Source organism: Rutidosis leptorrhynchoides, chromosome 11 (genome assembly GCF_046630445.1).
Source record: "Rutidosis leptorrhynchoides isolate AG116_Rl617_1_P2 chromosome 11, CSIRO_AGI_Rlap_v1, whole genome shotgun sequence".
Lineage (NCBI taxonomy): Eukaryota > Viridiplantae > Streptophyta > Magnoliopsida > Asterales > Asteraceae > Rutidosis > Rutidosis leptorrhynchoides.
The window spans coordinates 121,489,861-121,509,769 of record NC_092343.1 but is presented as its reverse complement, the minus strand read 5'-3'; positions in this window follow the sequence as shown (position 1 = coordinate 121,509,769).

Here is a 19,909-nt window from a genome sequence, read left to right as displayed (position 1 = left end):
TCACCTTACAAGATTGGAAGTGAGCTAGCAAACTTGAAAGTATTCTTGATTTTATGTAACTAGAACTTGTAGAATATATGATGAACACTTAGAACTTGAAGATAGAACTTGAGAGAGATCAATTAGATAAAGAAAATTGAAGAATGAAAGTGTTTGTAGGTGTTTTTGGTCGTTGGTATATGGATTAGATATAAAGGATATGTAATTTTGTTTTCATGTAAATAAGTCATGAATGATTACTCGTATTTTTGTAATTTTATGAGATATTTCATGCTAGTTGTCAAATGATGGTTCCTACATGTGTTAGGTGACTCACATGGGCTGCTAAGAGCTGATCATTGGAGTGTATATACCAATAGTACATACATCTAAAAGCTGTGTATTGTACGAGTACGAATACGGGTGCATACGAGTAGAATTGTTGATGAAACTGAACGAGGATGTAATTGTAAGCATTTTTGTTAAGTAGAAGTATTTTGATAAGTGTATTGAAGTCTTTCAAAAGTGTATAAATACATATTAAAACACTACATGCATATACATTTTAACTGAGTCGTTAAGTCATCGTTAGTCGTTACATGTAAGTGTTGTTTTGAAACCTTTAGGTTAACGATCTTGTTAAATGTTGTTAACCCAATGTTTATAATATCAAATAAGATTTTAAATTATTATATTATCATGATATTATCATGTATGAATATCTCTTAATATGATATATATACATTAAATGTCTTTACAACGATAATCGTTACATATATGTCTCGTTTAAAAATCATTAAGTTAGTAGTCTTGTTTTTACATATGTAGTTCATTGTTAATATATTTAATGATATGTTTACTTATCATAGTATCATGTTAACTATATATATATCCATATATATGTCATCATATAGTTTTTACAAGTTATAACGTTCGTGAATCACCGGTCAACTTGGGTGGTCAATTGTCTATATGAAACATATTTCAATTAATCAAGTCTTAACAAGTTTGATTGCTTAACATGTTGGAAACATTTAATCATATAAATATCAATCTCAATTAATATATATAAACATGGAAAAGTTCGGGTCACTACAGACATGTTGCGTGCATGTGTCATTGACTTCGAAAAGGCCTGGGAAAGGCATTTGCCACTCGCCGAATTTTCTTACAACAACAGTTATCACTCGAGTATTAATGCCGCACCTTTTGAAGCATTGTATGGCCGCAAGTGCAGATCTCCTATTTGTTGGGCCGAAGTAGGCGAAAAGTAAATCACCGGACCCGAGGTAGTCCATGAAACAATGGAGAAGATTGCTCAGATTCAAGCGAGACTTAATACTGCCCACGATCGTCAAAAGAGTTATGCCAATCTTAAACGTAAAGACTTTGAGTTCAATGTTGGTGACCATGTAATGTTGAAGGTTGCACCTTGGAAGGTGTGATTCGTTTTGGAAAACGTGGAAAGTTAAACCCACGATATATTGGTCCTTTTGAAATCTTGGAACGTGTTGGACCTGTTGCTTACCATTTGGATCTTCCAACACAATTGAGCTCAGTTCATCCTACCTTCCATGTATCAAATTTGAAGAAGTGCCTTGCTCCACCAGAACTTATCATACCATTGGAGGAACTTACAATTGATGACAAACTCCACTTCGTGGAAGAACCTGTTGAAATTATGGACCGTGAGGTCAAAACTTTGAAATGCAACAATATTCCGATCGTTCAAGTATGATGGAATGCCAAACGAGGACCTGAGTTTACTTGGGAGCGAGAGGATCAAATGATGTAGAAGTATCCTCACCTTTTCCCGACTCCTCCATCTACCTCAGCTTAAAATTTCTGGACGAAAATTTTCTTTAACAGATGGGTAATGTAACGACCCTGGATTTTCCAGCATATAATTAATTATTATTATTATTAATACTTGTGATTTAATGAATGTATTGTTTATATACATTTACTGGTTACCATACTTGACTTTTAAATGCCCGAAACGTCATTGTGACACACGAACATTACACGAATAATATTTCTGAGTATTATTTACATTCATGATTAAGTTTTATTAATCATTTTAATTAACTAAGGTTATTAGTTAATTACTTGGCATTTAATTGAATTAACTTGTAAATTACTTGAACTTGGGCTTTGGTTAATGTTAATGGACTTAGAAGCCCACTCTACTCATCTTAATGGACTTATTAGCCCATCACTCATGTAAGTATTACTTAAAACTAAACTAGATGAATCAATTTGGTATGGAATCTAGTTACTTGTTCTTTCCCATGAAAACACCTCTTAAAACCAACTTTTGAGCCTTTACATGCATGAGACTAGTAGACAATCTCCTTCCCCCCTTTCCCTTGCTTGACCGTCGGCCATAGTAGGCCATGGGAGTGTTTTTTGTTTCAAATTTTGTTAACTTATCAACTAGTATCCTCTCATTTCCTCACACACACAAATTACTTCTCATTTTTCTCTCAACTTTTGCTCTCATCTTTTCTCTACATTTTGTAAGTAACATGAGACTTTTCTCTCTTCTTTCTTTGTCTCAAAACCGTGACCAAACACACTCATCGTCATCATCCTTGCTTGTTGCTTTGTTACTTGTTCTTGTTTATTGATTACTTACTTTGTTATTGTTGTTGTTTATTTACTAATTATTAAGAATCAAACTTGTTAGTTTGATTCTTCATATCATCTTGTTCTTACAAGACATACAAGAACATAAACTTACTAGTTTATGATTCTACCTTTAAAGTTTTAAAAGATTGAAAGTTCATGTGTTGTTAAACTCATACTTGTGTTCATGAAGTAAACTTAAAGTCTACTTCTTAAAGATCAAGACTTTAGTTTGAATCTTTAAAGTATGAACAACCATGACTTGTTACTTGATTATTTAGCTTATTTCTTCATGTTATACACTTTTTAAATTCGTGATTTTGGTTATGATTGGTCAAGTTTTACTAGTTAACTTTGATCTCATTTTTCTTGAACAAAAGTTAACTTGAAAGTTCAAGAACATGGAAGTGTAACTCTTTAGTTATAACTTTACATACTTTTGAAAGATCTAAGTTCTATAGCTTATGGTCTACTTAATTGTTATAAACAAAAGCTTGAAAGCTTACATACACTTTACAAGATGAAAATCTAAGTTTTGTAGCTTATGGTTTCATTAAAGTAAAGGTTCAAGTATTATTACTTAGGATTTAACTTAATAACTTTAGATCTAGACCTTTGGGTCTTGGATCTTCAAGATCTAACTAAGAACTATGTTCTACATCTTAAGATCTTGATTAGTTAGTTACTTTTAAGTTTGTAGTTCAATATTACTTTTATATTTCATGTATGTGTTAAATCTAAGACTTTGATGTAACTTTGGTTCATCAAACTACATACAACATTTAATTGAGTTGTGCTACATATCTTCGACTTGCACTTGTGTTATTATGGTCAAAACTTGGTTAAGATGATGCAAACACATCAACGAGTTGTACACTTGAAGCTATATGCATCAAGGATGAGAACCGTGATAAGCATCGAGCACCAAGAACCCACTGGAACCTACTGTTTACTGTTTTCTGGAACAGACCTGAATACCTAGGCTATTGTAAAGTTGATTTTCAATTATCTCTGTTCAAGTAGATAATTTTTCGTTAAAGACTCATCTTAATCCGAGTTACGGTTTAGTATCTATGGCCCTCCGAACGTCACTATGTCCTTTTAACGTTGTGCTGAAAATTCTGACCTACTCGCACTTAAACTGTCGCCACGGTCAAACAAAGACGAGTTTGCTTCTGGAATTTTTACATCAACTAAAGGACTCATATACGGAGCCATGTCCACTGTTCTCACCTTATTTCAGTAGGTATAGAGGTCGTGGTGACTGACCGAAGTCAGCCTTTGTTTTAAACTCTTTTCATGAACGAAACTTACTTTACACCTTTTGTTTGATGATGAATGATGATGACCTTTAAGACCTAATTTACATACATTTAAACCTATTGGGACGATTTACTGACTTAGTAATATTTGACTTAGGTTGAGGACTTTCCGGACCTACGTACTTGCTTACTTCCCGACTCGACTTTACTACTACTTTACCACTGTGAGTTATAGCATCCCTTTTTACTTTAACTATTTTGGGAACTGAGAATATATGCGCATTTTACGTTTTACATACTAGGCACGAGTACTTAAACTTTATATATGTGTGGGTTATACAACGGCATAAACATTCCCTTTAGCTCGGTAACGTTTAGTCATTGGTTTTTGAACCGGTGAACGCGAATCTTAGATATGGATCCATAGGGTTTGACATCCCCACTCGGGCTAGTAGCGCTAGCATTTAATGGGTGTTTAATACTTCGTAAACATACACACTCGCCAAGTGTACTTTCAGGGGGTTATAAACGTTAAGTTAGTTACCAAGTGCCCACGGTTAAACATATACTTTATCATACTGTTTTGAAACGCTCTTTGTAGCACTGAAATCTCGTGGCCTACCTTACATACTGTTATACTTAAACTATAGCTCACCAACCTTTGTATTGACGTTTTTAAGTATGTTTTTCTCAGGTGCTTAAGGTTGCTTCCGTTGTGTACTAGTCATGCCTCATAGACTCCCGCTGTGCTTTACTAGAGATGTCACCGCATGAACTACTTTATCTTGCATTCAAACTTTAATACATTTGAACTATGATTTGTAACGACCTGAAGGTCACGTACTATTTCTAATTGCTTCTGTTCATTGAAACATACTTTTGATGTAAAACATTTGACGTTGTTTATGACGTCACCTTTTATCATGAATGCAACTTGTTTTGAAAACGCATATAGTGTTTGACCTTGTAATGATCCTGTTGTTGATGATTCGTACACGATGGTTTTGTATGGGGCATCACATGATGAGTGAGAGGGAACAAGGAAAGCTACCGAGTAATACTGAAGTAAATTCTCGAAATGAAAATGTTAATATGGTATCAACGAATTCTGAAAACCAGCACCAGAAGATGGGAAGGTTTTAGATGTGAGTAACAATGAAGAAGTTACACCACCACCACCACCCGAGTATGTAAAACCAGTGGTGGCACCCTACAGACCACCCATCCCATTTCCAAGAAAAGGAGTTGAGTATGAGAAAGTAATAGGTAATAAAGTTTATGATAACTTTGGAAAGAAGAAGAAGAATAAGAAAGTGCAAGAAACAAAAACCATAGAAGTAAACCCGGTGAAGACAGTTTCACCAAAACTTACACCCAAGTTGGGTGATCTGGGTGAATTTATTGTTCCTTATCTACTTAGTGATTGTGTCATGTATGATGCACTAGCATATTTAGGTGTGAGTGTGAGTGTTATGCCTCTTTCATTATATAAGAGATTAGGTGTAGGTGAGTTAACTCCAACGGAAATGAGTGTTCGACTCTTTGATCAAACCATTAAGCACCCAGTTGGAATTGCTGACAACCTACCAGTTCAAGTGGGTAATTTAACCTTTTTAGTCAAATTTATTGTCCTTGACATAGAAGAGGACTCAAACGTTCCTCTAATTTTAGGTCGACCATTCTTAGCGTCCACCGGGGCGTTATTTGATGTAAGAAAGGGTAGAATGACACTTAGTGATGGTGATAAATTGGTCACCTTTGTGATTCGAAAGGCTAAATCTCCACCAACCAAAACTGTTGAACCAATAAAAATGATTGGTAAGAACCATGTTGTTTTACCAACTCCAACGGTAGTGCTTAACAATAATAAAACGCCTAAGTATTGGGAAAATGAAGTAACACCTAATGATGACTTGATAACAAAGAACCCCGTTGTTGATACGAAATTAAATGACCCCGTTATTAATAGTTCAATGAAGAAACTTATTAAACAGATTCGCGATGCTAGAACCAAGGGGAACTTTAAGTTATGTAACCGGTTAGTATCCAATCTATCGCCTAAAGAAAAGGCGAAACTAGTTGAATTTATAGATATTACACCGGAATCCGACCAATGGCTTAAAACAAAAGTCACAGATATGCAAGTTGATTATGGTCCAAGAGAAATTAACGATGAAGTTAATCACAATTTCAAAACCACAGCTACCTAAGTGTGGGGAGATTCAAATGTTCTAAGAAATAATGCTGTCTAGAGTTATTTGTTCTGTTCTCGTATAGTTTCGAGAATGGAATCCGATTGGTCTTTTCTACTAGCAGACACTAAAGAACTAGTTTTCTCCCCCCATTCTGAATTTTTTTTTTTAGGTTTTGTATAAAATTAATATGCATTTTTAAATTTAAGTTTTGTGTGATTTTAAAAACAAAATTTACTTTATTTCATTAAGTTTAAAAAATGATTTCTAAAAAGCCGACTATCAACGCGCGACGCAACGGGCCTAAAATTACAAGTCAACTATGCACAAGAATATAATATAATATAATACATATATAATTAATATAAATTATATATATATATATATATATATATATATATATATATATATATATATATATATATATATATTAAATAATATGTCGGCAAACTAAAAAACAAAGGAGTGTGAGCTGGCCAGAGGGGCCATACAATCGCATGGCTTCTGTGCTATATCCCCATGCGATCGCATGGTGAATAGGAACTCGAATTTATCCTATAAAAAGCCGGGTTCTGATCGAGCAATAACACATCTTTTTCTTTTCCTTTCTATGTAACGTAAATATATATATATATATATATATATATATATATATATATATATATATATATATATATATATATATATATATATATATATAATTTTAAGTTAATAATAATAAGGTTATTGTAAGAATGTTTTACGAGTTTTAAAGTCGGAACTCTGTCCGTGTAACACTACGCGATTAATCACCACTGTAAGCTATGTTCTTCCTTTTTAAATTAATGTCTCATAACTAAGTTATTATTATGCTTATTTGAGCCGAAGTAATTGTGATGTTGGGCTAAATATTAAGATGGGGTTATTGAATTTTGTACCATAATTCGGGTTTGGACAAAAGACCGACACTTGTGGACATTGGACTATGAACTATTAATAGATGGGGGGTATTGTATAATCGAATGACAACTCATTGGAATCTGTCGAACCTATCTTCAAATTAGCTAATCTAATAATTATTAAATGATTATGCATGTCCTATTTAGTGACGTTTATACGACATCTTTTACGATCATTTAATCAATTATTCGGGTTGGGTAATTGATTATTCATTCTGATCAAGTGGGTAAATTAATATTCATATCTCATTAAAACAGGGGTGGATTACATACAAGGATAATTGGTGTAATTGTTAACAAAGTAATAAAACCTTGGATTACACGCAGTCGATAACCTGGTGTAATCATTAAACAAAGTATTAAAACCTTGTTACAGTTCGAATCCCTAATTAGTTGGAATATTTGACTTCAGGAATAAGGTTAATTTGACGAGCATTTTATAATTATGACCGATGGACTATTATGGACAAAAACTAAATAGGTATCAAATAATCCAGGACAAAGAACAATTAACCCAGGGTAATAAATTAAAATCAAAACGTCAAACATCATGATTACGGAAGTTTAAATAAGTGATAATGCTAAAAACGAACATATATTTCATAGCATTATCCCTCAAGAAAGACAAGCTTTTAGTTGCAATTGTTCTATTTACAAGTGATATTCGTTTAAATAATAAAAGGTGAAGACAAAAGACATATTTGACGAATTGAAGATGCAAATGACCAAAAAGCTAAAAAGTACAAAGTACAATCCAAGTGGTTCAAATTATTGATGAGAAACGTCTAAAAATTAAAAGAGTACAAGCCGTGAAACACAAAGTACAAGATATTAAATCGTACGAAAAGGCGTTCGAAAATCCGAAACCGAGACACGAACTAACTTTCAGCGTGCGACGCAACAGACCAAAAATTACAAGTCAACTATGCACAAGAATATAATATAATATATAATTAATTATATATATTATTATATATTATAATTATACACAGCCCACGTTTTGGATTTAATCTATGAGCTGGATTCCAGACCTCCGCACTCGCGGAGCTTTGGTGAAGAAAACCTGCGCACTCGCGGAGGTCAACAGTGAAACGTGGGCCTATAAAGGCCGCGCATTCTGATCGATAAAACACATCCTTTTTCTACTTCTTACTCTCAATTTATATTTATATTTATAATTTTAATTTTAATTTTAATTTAAGATTAATAATAATAAGGTTATGTTATCGAATGTTTTAAGGTTGTAAGTCAAAATTATGTCCGTGTAACGCTACGCTATTATTAATCATTGTAAGTTATGTTCAACCTTTTTAAATTAATGTCTCGTAGCTAAGTTATTATTATGCTTATTTAAATCGAAGTAATCATGATGTTGGACTAAATATTAAAGACGGGGTTATTGGGCTTTGTACCATAATTGGGGTTTGGACAAAAGACCGACACTTGTGGAAATTGGACTATGGACTATTAATGGGCTTTATATTTGTTTAATAAATGATAGTTCGTTAATTTAATATAGAGATTTACAATTTGACGTATCTATAAATAACCATATACACTCGATCGGACACGATGGGCGGGATATTTATAAATACTAATAATTGTTCATTTAACCGGACATGGGAATGGATTGATAGTCAATGGACTCATTAAAACAGGGGTGAATTATGTACAAGGACACTTGGCGTAATTGTTAACAAAGTATTAAAACCTTGGGTTACACGCAGTCGATATCCTGGTGTAATTATTAAACAAAGTATTAAGACCTTGTTACAGTTTAAGTCCCCAATTAGTTGGAATATTTGACTTCGGATATAAGGAAAATTTGACGAGGACACTCGCACTTTATATTTATGACTGATGGACTGTTATGGACAAAAACCAGATGGACATATCAAATAATCCAGGACAAAGGACAATTAACCCATGGTAATAAATTAAAATCAACACGTCAAACATCATGATTACGGAAGTTTAAATAAGCATAATTCCTTTATTTTATATCTTATCGCATTTTTAATTATCGTACTTTTTAATTATCGCACTTTTAATTTATTGATATTTTTTTATCGCACTTTAATTATCGTTATTTATTTTACGCTTTAAATTAAGCTATATTTATTTTTAATATTTTACATTAGGTTTTAATTGCGACTTAAGACATAAAATCGACAAACCGGTCATTAAACGGTAAAAACCCCCTTTTATAATAATAATACTACTTACTATTTATATATATATATATATATATATATATATATATATATATATATATATATATATATATATATATATATATATATATTTATATTTTTACAATTATAGGTTAAAATAATTATAGCGTTAAACTTGTTTACTGTATCCCTGTGGAACGAACCGGACTTACTAAAAACTACACTACTGTACGATTAGGTACACTGCCTATAAGTGTTGTAGCAAGGTTTAGGTATATCCACTCTATAAATAAATAAATAACTTGTGTAAAATTGTATCGCATTTAATAGTATTTCGTAGTATATATATATAACTATTTCGTACCCCTCTGCTTTAACATCAAGTATTTTTGGCGCCGCTGCCAGGGATCTCAACAACGCCGAAAGCGAAACGCTATAAAAAATATATTTAGTTTTTAAAAATATAAGAAGTTTTAAACATAAAAATACAAAAATATAAAAAATATATATATATATCTATTTAGGTGTTTTAATTAAAAAGTTTATTTTTTTTACAATTATAAAAATCTAATAAGTAATTGTTAAAATATAAGTTTTTATTTAAGTTATATTTTATAAAAAACTAAAAACAGAAAATATAAATTAAAAAAAATATATATTAAAAACTAAACCAATCAAACGAATTTAAGCCTGCACCTCATCTGAGCCTGCATCCTTCGCGCTCGCGGAGTTTTTGGGCAGAAGAAATCCGCACTCGCGGAGCCGTCTGACATTTGCAAACTAGTACGTGCATTAATTGCAAAATTAGGGTTATAATTATTATTAATTATAATTAGGGTTTATATTTAATATTAATTAGTTTTAGTTTAATTAAATTTGTATTTTTAAGTTTTAATTAGTTTTATTAATTTATAAAATTAATACTTTTATAAAATAATAATATAAAAATAATATTTTTATAAAATTGTATTTTTATAACTTTAAGCCTATTTTTATATTGTGTATATTTTTAATCGTTTAATCGTAATTTATATATTTATCGTTCGTAACTAGTTTTAAACTTAGTATTTTGCCATAGTAGCTCTAGATTTTTAGGCTTTGCCGTAAAATCCCTTAAGTGCTTTTTCTTTAGACTAAGATTTAGGTGCTTTAGAATTTTGCAACGCCGTTTTAAGATTTTAGTACTTTTTAAGTTATTGCCGTTTTGGATATAGAATTCCTTTTAAGCTTTAATACCTTTAGACGCAACTTTTAATATTTAGTTTTTAGACTTTTGAGTTTCGACGCTTTACTTTCTTATTATTATTTTTCGACCTTTTATTTTTCGACGCACTCTTTTTCTTTCTTATTTCTCGACGCTCTAGTTTTTAGGACATAGAATTTTCTATTTCTTCTCTAAAATTTCTAAAAAAAAAAAAAATTTATTTTAAGCGGTTAAATTGATAGACATCCAAAATTTTCTGGTTCATAGTAATAGTTGGATTTGTTAGCGGCGAGTTGTGGGCTTCCGATTTAAAGGGTCCTGGCTACCTGCTGCATCTATTGGCTATTCGAAACGTGGGCAAAGTCAGAAAAGTCTATTAATTTGATAACTTATATAATTTTTTATTTTTATAATTAATAGGATATTCAGTGAATGCACCGAGCAAAACGTTCACCACCTTTCATACGTTCACCACCTGTAACTCGATCAAGACATCTAGCCAATATTGTCGCCGTTGATTTTTCTTTAGAATCGTCATCTAGTCGACCAAGTACTCCAATTAAAATTTCCGATAATCCATTTTTTGAACCCGACCTCACAATTGAGAATCCGGAGGATATTCAAGGACAATTCCAAGATCCAGAACCACTAATCATTCCTCCTGAACTACAAACTGTTAAATCAGAATCCTCTAGTGATTCGTATTCAACAATTTCAATTATGGAAGTAGCGGAACCTCTAAGTATGGAAGACCGAATGAGAGCCACACGTACGGGCCAAGGACACGCCATTATTAAGCCAGACATTAATGCTCCAGATTATGAAATCAAAGGACAAATCCTATACATGGTAACTAATCAATGCCAATAAAGTAGTACGCCGAAGGAAGATCCAAACGAACATCTTCGAACCTTTAATAGGATCTGTCTCTATTCAAAATCAGAGAGGTTGAGGATGAACAGATCTATCTCATGTTGTTTCCCTGGACTTTATAGGGAGAAGCCAAAGATTGGTTAGAATCGTTACCTGAAGGAGCGATTGATACATGGGATGTTTTAGTTGAAAATTTTCTTAAAAGATTCTTTCCGGCATCTAAAGCCGTGAGACTTCAAGGAGAAATAGTTACGTTTACACAAAAGCCAAATGAAACACTATATGAGGCGTGGACAAGATTTGGAAAGTTGTTAAGAGGATGTCCGCAACATGGTTTAGATACTTATCAAATAGTACAAATATTCTACCAAGGATGCGACATTACTACACGAAAAGACATCGACATAGCAGCTGGTGGTTCCATTATGAAGAAAACCGCAACTGAAGCTTACAAAATCATTGATAACACAGCCTCCCACTCGCATTAGTGGCACCAGGAAAAAGATATTTTTCGTTCATCTAAAGTGGCTAGAGCCGATTCTAGCCATGACTTTGATTCCGTTTCTGCAAAAATAGATCCTTTCGAGAGACGAATGGAAAAGATGACTAAAGATATTCACGCAATACGAATCAGTTGTGAGCAATGCGGTGGACCACACTTAATGAAAGATTGTCACTTTGAGCAAACGATGGAACAACGTGAGAATGTTTCCTACATGAACCAAAGGCCGGGAAATAATTATCAGAATAATTATCAACCACCAAGGCCAAACTTCAATCGAAATCAAAACATTCTTTACAATCCAAATGGGCCAAACAATAACTCGTATAACCAACAAGGTCTGAATAACCAACCAACTCAAAACAACACTTTCAATCAACAAAGACCTAGCTTGTATAAACCACCACAACAAACCAAAGAGAAAAAGCCAAATCTGGAAGAAATGATGGCTGATGTGTGCAGCGGTGTATACGAAATATTATTATTTTTAGTACGAAATACGACGAAATATAATATAAGTTACACAAGTTTTAATTATTTTATTTACAGATGGGATATACCTAAACCTTGCTACAACACTATAGGCAGTATACCTAATCGTAGAGTAGTATAGTTTTTAGTACGTCCGTTTTGTTCCACAGGGAGACGACTTATTTTACACTATATTTTTATATAACTATATTTGTACAAAATATATATAAATATATATTACAATAATATAAAAGGGGTTTACCGTTTAATGACCGGTTTGTCAATTTTAAGTTTTAAGCGTAAATATGAATGACGATAATTAAAGTGCGTAAAATAAATGACAATAAATAAAAGGACAGTAAATAAAAGTACGAGGAAATATGAAATAAAATATATTATGCTTAATTAAACTTCCATACTCATGATGTTTGACGTTTTGATTTTTATTTATTACCCTGGGTTAATTATCCTTTGTCCTGGATGTATTTGAAACCTATCTAGTTTTTGCCCATAATAGTTCATCGGCCATAATTATAAAATGCTCGGCAAATATAACCTTATACCCGAAGTCAAATATTCCAACTAATTGGGGATTCGAACTGTAACAAGGTCTTAATACTTTGTTTAATGAATACACCAGGTTATCGACTGCGTGTAATCCAAGGTTTTAATACTTTGTTAACAATTACACCAATTACCCTTGAATGTAATCTACCCCTGTTTTAATGAGTCCAGTGACTATTAATCCATCCCCGTGTCCGATCAAATGAACAATAATTCGTATTTATAAATATCCCGCTCATCGTATCCGATTAAGCGTATGTGGTTATATATAGATACGTCAAATTGTAACCTTTATATTAAATTAACGAGGTATCGTTTAGTTAATATAAAGCCCATTAATAGCCCATAGTCTAATTTCCACAAGTGTCGATCTTTTGTCCAAACCCCAATTATGGTCCAAAGTCCAATAACCCCGTCTTTTAATATTTAGTCCAACATCACAATTACTTCGGCTCAAATAAGCATAATAACAACTTAGTTACGAGATATTAATTTAAAAAGGAGAACATAATTTACATTGAGTATTTATCGCGTAGCTTTACACAGACAGAACTTCGACTTAAAACCCGTAAAATAACTTTTACATAACCCAAACTAATCTAATATAAAACTAACCTATATGATATATATATATATATATATATATATATATATTATATATATATATATTATATATATATTATACTATACTACAGAGGGAGTAATTAAAAAAGGTGTAAGGATTCAGCAGAAAGCTCGAGCTTTTATAGGCACATTTTTGATCCTGGCGGCTCCGCGAGTGCGGAGGTTTTGTGCCTTACAGCTCCGCGAGTGCGGAGCTTCGGATTCCAGCTCACCAATTTTTGGCCATTTGCTTGTCGACGTTATATTATATAATATAATATATATATAATTTTATATAATTATTTATATATTATATTATATTCTTGTGCATAGTTGACTTGTAATTTTAGGTCCGTTGCGTCGCGCATTTACGCCCGGTTTATGTCCCGGTTCCGGATTTTCGAACGTTCTTTCGTATAATTTAATATCTTGTACTTCGCCTTTCGCGACTTGTACTCTTGTCAATTTTAGACGTTTTTCATCAATAAATTGAACCACTTGGATTGTATCTTGTACATTTGAGCTTTTTGGACGTTTGCGTCTTCAAATCTTCATTTTTCGCCTTTTGTCTTCGCACTTATTTATTTAAACGAATATTACTTGAAAATAGAACAATTGCAACTGAAAACTTTACATATTGGAAGGATATTGCTACTAAATATATGTTCATTTGGAGCACTATCAATGGCAAAGCTAATGGAATCTCAAACATAATTTATTACATCTCAAACCCAAGCAAATGAGAGGTTTGATCAGTCATTAAGAACTCAACAAGCTTCCATTTTGAATCTAGAAAAACACATAGGTACTCTTGCTAGCATGATGAGTTAGAGGGAACAAGGAAAGCTACCGAGTAATACTGAAGTAAATCCTCGAAATGAGAATGTTAATATGGTATCAACAAATTCTGAAAAACCAGCTCCACAAGATGGGAAGGTTTTAGATGTAAGTAACGATGAAGAAGTTACACCACCACCACCACCCGAGTATGTAAAGCCAGTGGTGGCACCCTACAGACCACCCATCCCGTTTCCAAGAAAAGGAGTTGAGTATGAGAAAGTAATAGGTAATAAAGTTTGTGATACCTCTGGAAAGAAGAAGAAGAATAAGAAAGTGCAAGAAACAAAAATCGTAAAAGTAAACCCGGTAAAGACAGTTCCACTGAAACCTCCACCCGGGTTGGGTGATCCGGGTGAATTTATTGTTCCTTGTCTACTTAGTGATTGTGTCATGTATGATGCACTAGCAGATTTAGGTGCGAGTGTGAGTGTTATGCCTCTTTCATTATATAAGAGATTAGGAGTATTTGAGTTAAGTCCAACAGAGATGAGTGCTCGACTTTTTGATCAAATCATTAGGCACCAAGTTAGAATTGCTGACAACCTACCCATTCAAGTGGGTAATTTAATCTTTTTAGTCGAATTTATTGTCATTGACATAGAAGAGGACTCAAACGTTCCTCTAATTTTAGGTCGACCTTTCTTAGCGTCCACCGGGGCGTTATTTGATGTAAGAGAGGGTAGAATGACACTTAGTAATGATGAAAAATCGATCACCTTTGTGATTCGAAAGTCTAAATCTCCACCAACCAAAACCGTTGAACCAATAAAAATGATCGATAAGAACCATATTGTTTTACCAACTCCAACGGTAGTGCTTAACAATAATAAAACTCCTAAGTGTGGGGAAGATGAAGTAACACCTAATGATGACTTGATAACAAAGAACCCCGTTGTTAATACGAAATTAAATGACCCCGTTATTAATAGTTCAATGAAGAAACTTATTAAATGGATTCGCGATGCTAGAACCAAGGGGAACTTTAAGTTATGTAACCAGTTAGTATCTAATCTATCGCCTAAAGAAAAGGCGAAACTAGTTGAATTTGTAGAAATTACACAGAAATCCGTCCAATGGCTTAAAGCAAAAGTCACAGATATGCAAGTTGATTATGGTCCAAAAGAAATTGACGATGAAGTTAATCACAATTTCGAAACCACAGCTACCTAAGTGTGGGGAGATTCAAATGTTCTAAAAGGAAAATGCTGTCTAGAGTTAGTAGTTCTGTTCTCGTGTAGTTCCGAGAATAGAATTCGATTGGTCTTTTCCACTAGCAGACACTAAAGAACTAGTTTTTTCTCCCCCCATTCTGAATTTTTGTTTTATAGGTTTTGTATAAAATTAATACGCTTTTTAAATTTAAGTTTTGTGTGAATTTAAAAATAAAATTTATTTTATTCCATTAAGTTTAGAAAAATGATTTCTAAAATTCATCGTAAGTTGAAGACTAGGTCATGGACCCGAAATTGCTTTACCCGAGGGCGGGGCGAAGAATTTTGTTATCATTATTTTTAATTTTATTGATCTAAAGTATACCAAAAAAATTTAAAAAAACCAAAAATCTTTACTTTTAAAACAATCGCTTTAAAAACGACAAATTTTAAATTTTGTCGAATGACGGACTAGGTAAACATACCGAAACTACCTAAAGTAAAATGAAACAAAATTTTAAAAAATTATTCATTTAAATTGTTTTAATAAATAAAGGTTATATATATATATATACATATATATATATATATATATATATATATATATATATATATATATATATATAAAATAAAAATATTATGTATGTTTGTAGTTTATCTTATGTACAAAACAGGGTAAAACAGCGCATTTTCAAAGACTGGCATTAAAGTTCAGCAAAAGCTACTAATTTTGACGACAAGACGCAAAATATCAAATGTGATATAAAATAAATATGTTTGCAAACTCGGTATTTTTAATCATTTTTCTACACTAATCACCCTCATGAATTTAAATTTTTACTGATTTCTTGCAAATTAGGGCATTGCATGATCTCAAGTGTGGGGAAGGGTTATAAATTCTCTCGGGTTTACACTTAGTTTAATTGCCAAATTTTGTGAAAATTTGAAAAAATTTCAACTAAATGAATTCAAAATCATGTTTATACATATTTATGAACGATAAAACCAGGTGTTAATGCCGAAATTATTGTTACCTCGGAGAGAACATAAATGGAGAAACAACCCAAAACGTTAGAATTCATTTAAAATGGAATAGAGGAGAATAAAAAGGCAAAGAGAAAAAATAAATAAAAGCTAAGTGTGGGAAGAATTTATCAAGTTCTTTAAAACACATATCACATATTTTGTACAAGATTATTGCAGGTACTTTTGCTTTGGACTAAACTAATCAGTTTTACCCGATTTACTGTAATATATTTGAATGAAAAGATGGATCTACACGATGAATCAATTCCATCATTAAAAGGAAGTAAAGTCTTCCGAAAAAGACACGCGCTTCTTGATTTAGGTCAGGAAGTTGTCGTCCAAACTAGCTGTAGGTTGACGAAAAATTAAGAAAAGTCATATCTAAAATCAGCAGGAAATCCACGGACCTCAACATCAAACAGGGTCGCTAAGTGGTCAGACTTATCCTAACCATGAGAGGATCTGTCTCGTAAAATTGGGAGGGTGCCGTGCAAATTAGCTTGATAAGACTAATGAATCAGACCCCCAGAAAGGATAATCTCTTTAAAGATCAAAAATCAGCTTTTAAGACTGATATTACTCAATCCTTGAGATTGACTTTAAAGATTGAGAATTACAAACTCATGGAATTCAATGATATCTAAACTCGAGCTTGAACGAAAAAATATTTTGATTAAATTACAAACCGATTTGTTTTCTGAAAACCCTATTTTCAATGCGTTCATTACCATTGAATGTAAAATCCTAGGAATTCACCTGGAATTCATTAGGTCACCTGAACCAAATCGGGTGTCAACCGTAAGAACGGTGGTTGCATAGCATGGTCGAAGACAGGACCTTGTGCCAGACCGAAAAATTATAGGGTGATCTTTGCTATTGCTCCTACAAAGGATAGTAATTGCATCCGACACGTTGTGGACCATGAACATCTGCATGTCATTAGACATTGCCTTAACAGTTGCTTGTTCAATGCTTTCCTTTACAACCGGACGGTAGTTTACCGAAAGGTAATATACGGAGCAAGTAAACTGGACGTGTTGCTTTCCTAATATAAGGTTAGTGATGTTATGCGAGGTGTATATAAAATAGCTTATATTTTACAAGGAAATACTATTAAATATGATACAATTTTACACAAGATATTTATTTATTTATAGAATGGATATAATTAAACCTTGCTACAACACTTATAGGCAGTGTACCTAATCGTACAATAGTGTAGTTTTTAGTAAGTCCGGTTCGTTCCACAGGGAATCTTTTTCACAAAGCTTAACGCTATATTAGTTTAAATTTATAAAAATACAAATATATATATATAAGTAATATTATTATTATAAAGGGGGTTTTTACCATTTAATGACCGGTTTGTCGATTTTAAAAACTTTAGTCGCAGTTAAAACCAAATGTAATATATTAAAAATAAATAAAAGACTTAATTTAAAGCGTAAAGTAAATAACGATAATGAAATTGCGATAAATAAAAGTGCGATAAAATAAACTTGCGATAATTAAAAAGTACGATAATTAAAAGTGCAATTAAATACAATAATAATAAATAAAAGTGCGATAATTAGAAGTGCAATTAAATATAAAATAAAGGAAATTAAATATGAAATAAAAGAATTATGCTTATTTAAACTTCTGTAATCATGATGTTTGACGTGTTGATTTTAATTTTATGCCCATGGGTTAATTGTCCTTTGTCCTGGATTATTTAATATGTCCGTCTGGTTTTTATCCATAACAGTCCATCAGTCATAAATATAAAGTGTGAGTATCCTCGTCAAATTATCCTTATACCCGAAGTTAAATATTCCAACTAATTGGGGATTTAAACTGTAACAATATTTTAATACTTTGTTTAATAATTACACCAGGATGTCGACTGAGTGTAACCCAAGGTTTTAATACTTTGTTATCAATTATGCCAAGTGTCCTTGTACATAATTTCACCCCTGTTTTAATAATTCTAGTGGCTATTAATCCATTCCCGTGTCCGGTTAAATAAATGATTATTCGTACATATAAATATCCCGCCCATCGTGTCCGATTGAGTGTATATGGTTATTTATAGGGACGTCCAATTATAAATCTTTATATTAAAATTAACAAACTATCATTTAGTTAAACAAATATAAAGCCCATTAATAGCCCATAGTCTAATTTTCACAAGTGTCATTCTTTTGTCCAAACCCCAATTATGGTACAAAGCCCAATTACCCAATTTTAGTAATTAGCCCAACATCATGATTACTTCGTTTTAAATAAGCATAATAATAACTTAGCTACGAGACATTAAATTAAAAAGGTTGAACATAACTTACAATGATTAAAAATAGCATAGCGTTACACGGACAGAATTTCGACTTACACCCTTACAACATTCGCTAACATACCCTTATTATTAGAATTTAAAATTAAAATTAAAATTAAAATTAAAATATAAATTATATATATTTACGTATACATATAGAGAAAGAGATATTTTAGGATATTTTTGCGATCAAACTGCGTTTGCTTTTATAGGGATTTGAGTCCAGGTGAGCTCCGCGAGTCGCGGCCTTTTCCATCTTTGAACTCCGCAAGTCGCGGAGTTCGATTTTACAGCTCACACCATTTTGGAGCCTTTCTTGCCGACGGATTATTATATAAATATAATATATATATATATATAATTTATATAATTAATTATATATTATATTATATTTATATACATAGTTAACTTGTAATTTTTAGTCCGTTACGTCGAGCGTTGAGAGTTGACTCTGGTCCCGGTTCCGGATTTTCGAACGTCCTTGCGAATAATTTAATATCTTGTACTTTGCGTTTTGAATCTTGTACTCTTGTAATTTCGAGACGTTTCTTATCAATAATTGGAACCTCTTTGATTGTATTTTGTACTTTTGAGCTTTTTGGTCGTTTGCGTCTTCAATTCGTCGAATCTGTCTTTTGTCTTCACCTTTTATTATTTAAACGAATATCACTTTTAAATAGAACAATTGCAACTAAAAGCTTGTCTTTCTTGAGGAATAATGCTATGAAATATATGTTCATTTTTAGCATTATCAAATATTCTCACACTTGAGCGTTGCTTGTCCTCAAGCAATATAGTCTTGAAATACTAGAATCACTTCTTTATTCTTCACACTTTGTACATCAGTGATTTCTATACGGCGGTATAAACAATGGTAGTAACGATATGGTTTACAGTCCCACATGACTATAAAATTTAGATCCTTTAAGGAAATTAGATCTTTATGAAAACATTTGATCTTTTGAAAATTTTAATCTAGCTTTTACCCTAGATAAGTTTTCCGGAATAACCCTTCACCGGTGTTTGCAAAATATTTTTGTGGGTTTGGTGGGTTTCAGATATGAAAATTTTAGCTCAAAACTTGCGGTTTTGTGTCACCCACTTGCTAACCTTGTATTAGGAAAGCAACACGTCTAGTATACATGCTCCGTATATTACCTTTCGATAAACTACCGTCCGGTTGTAAAG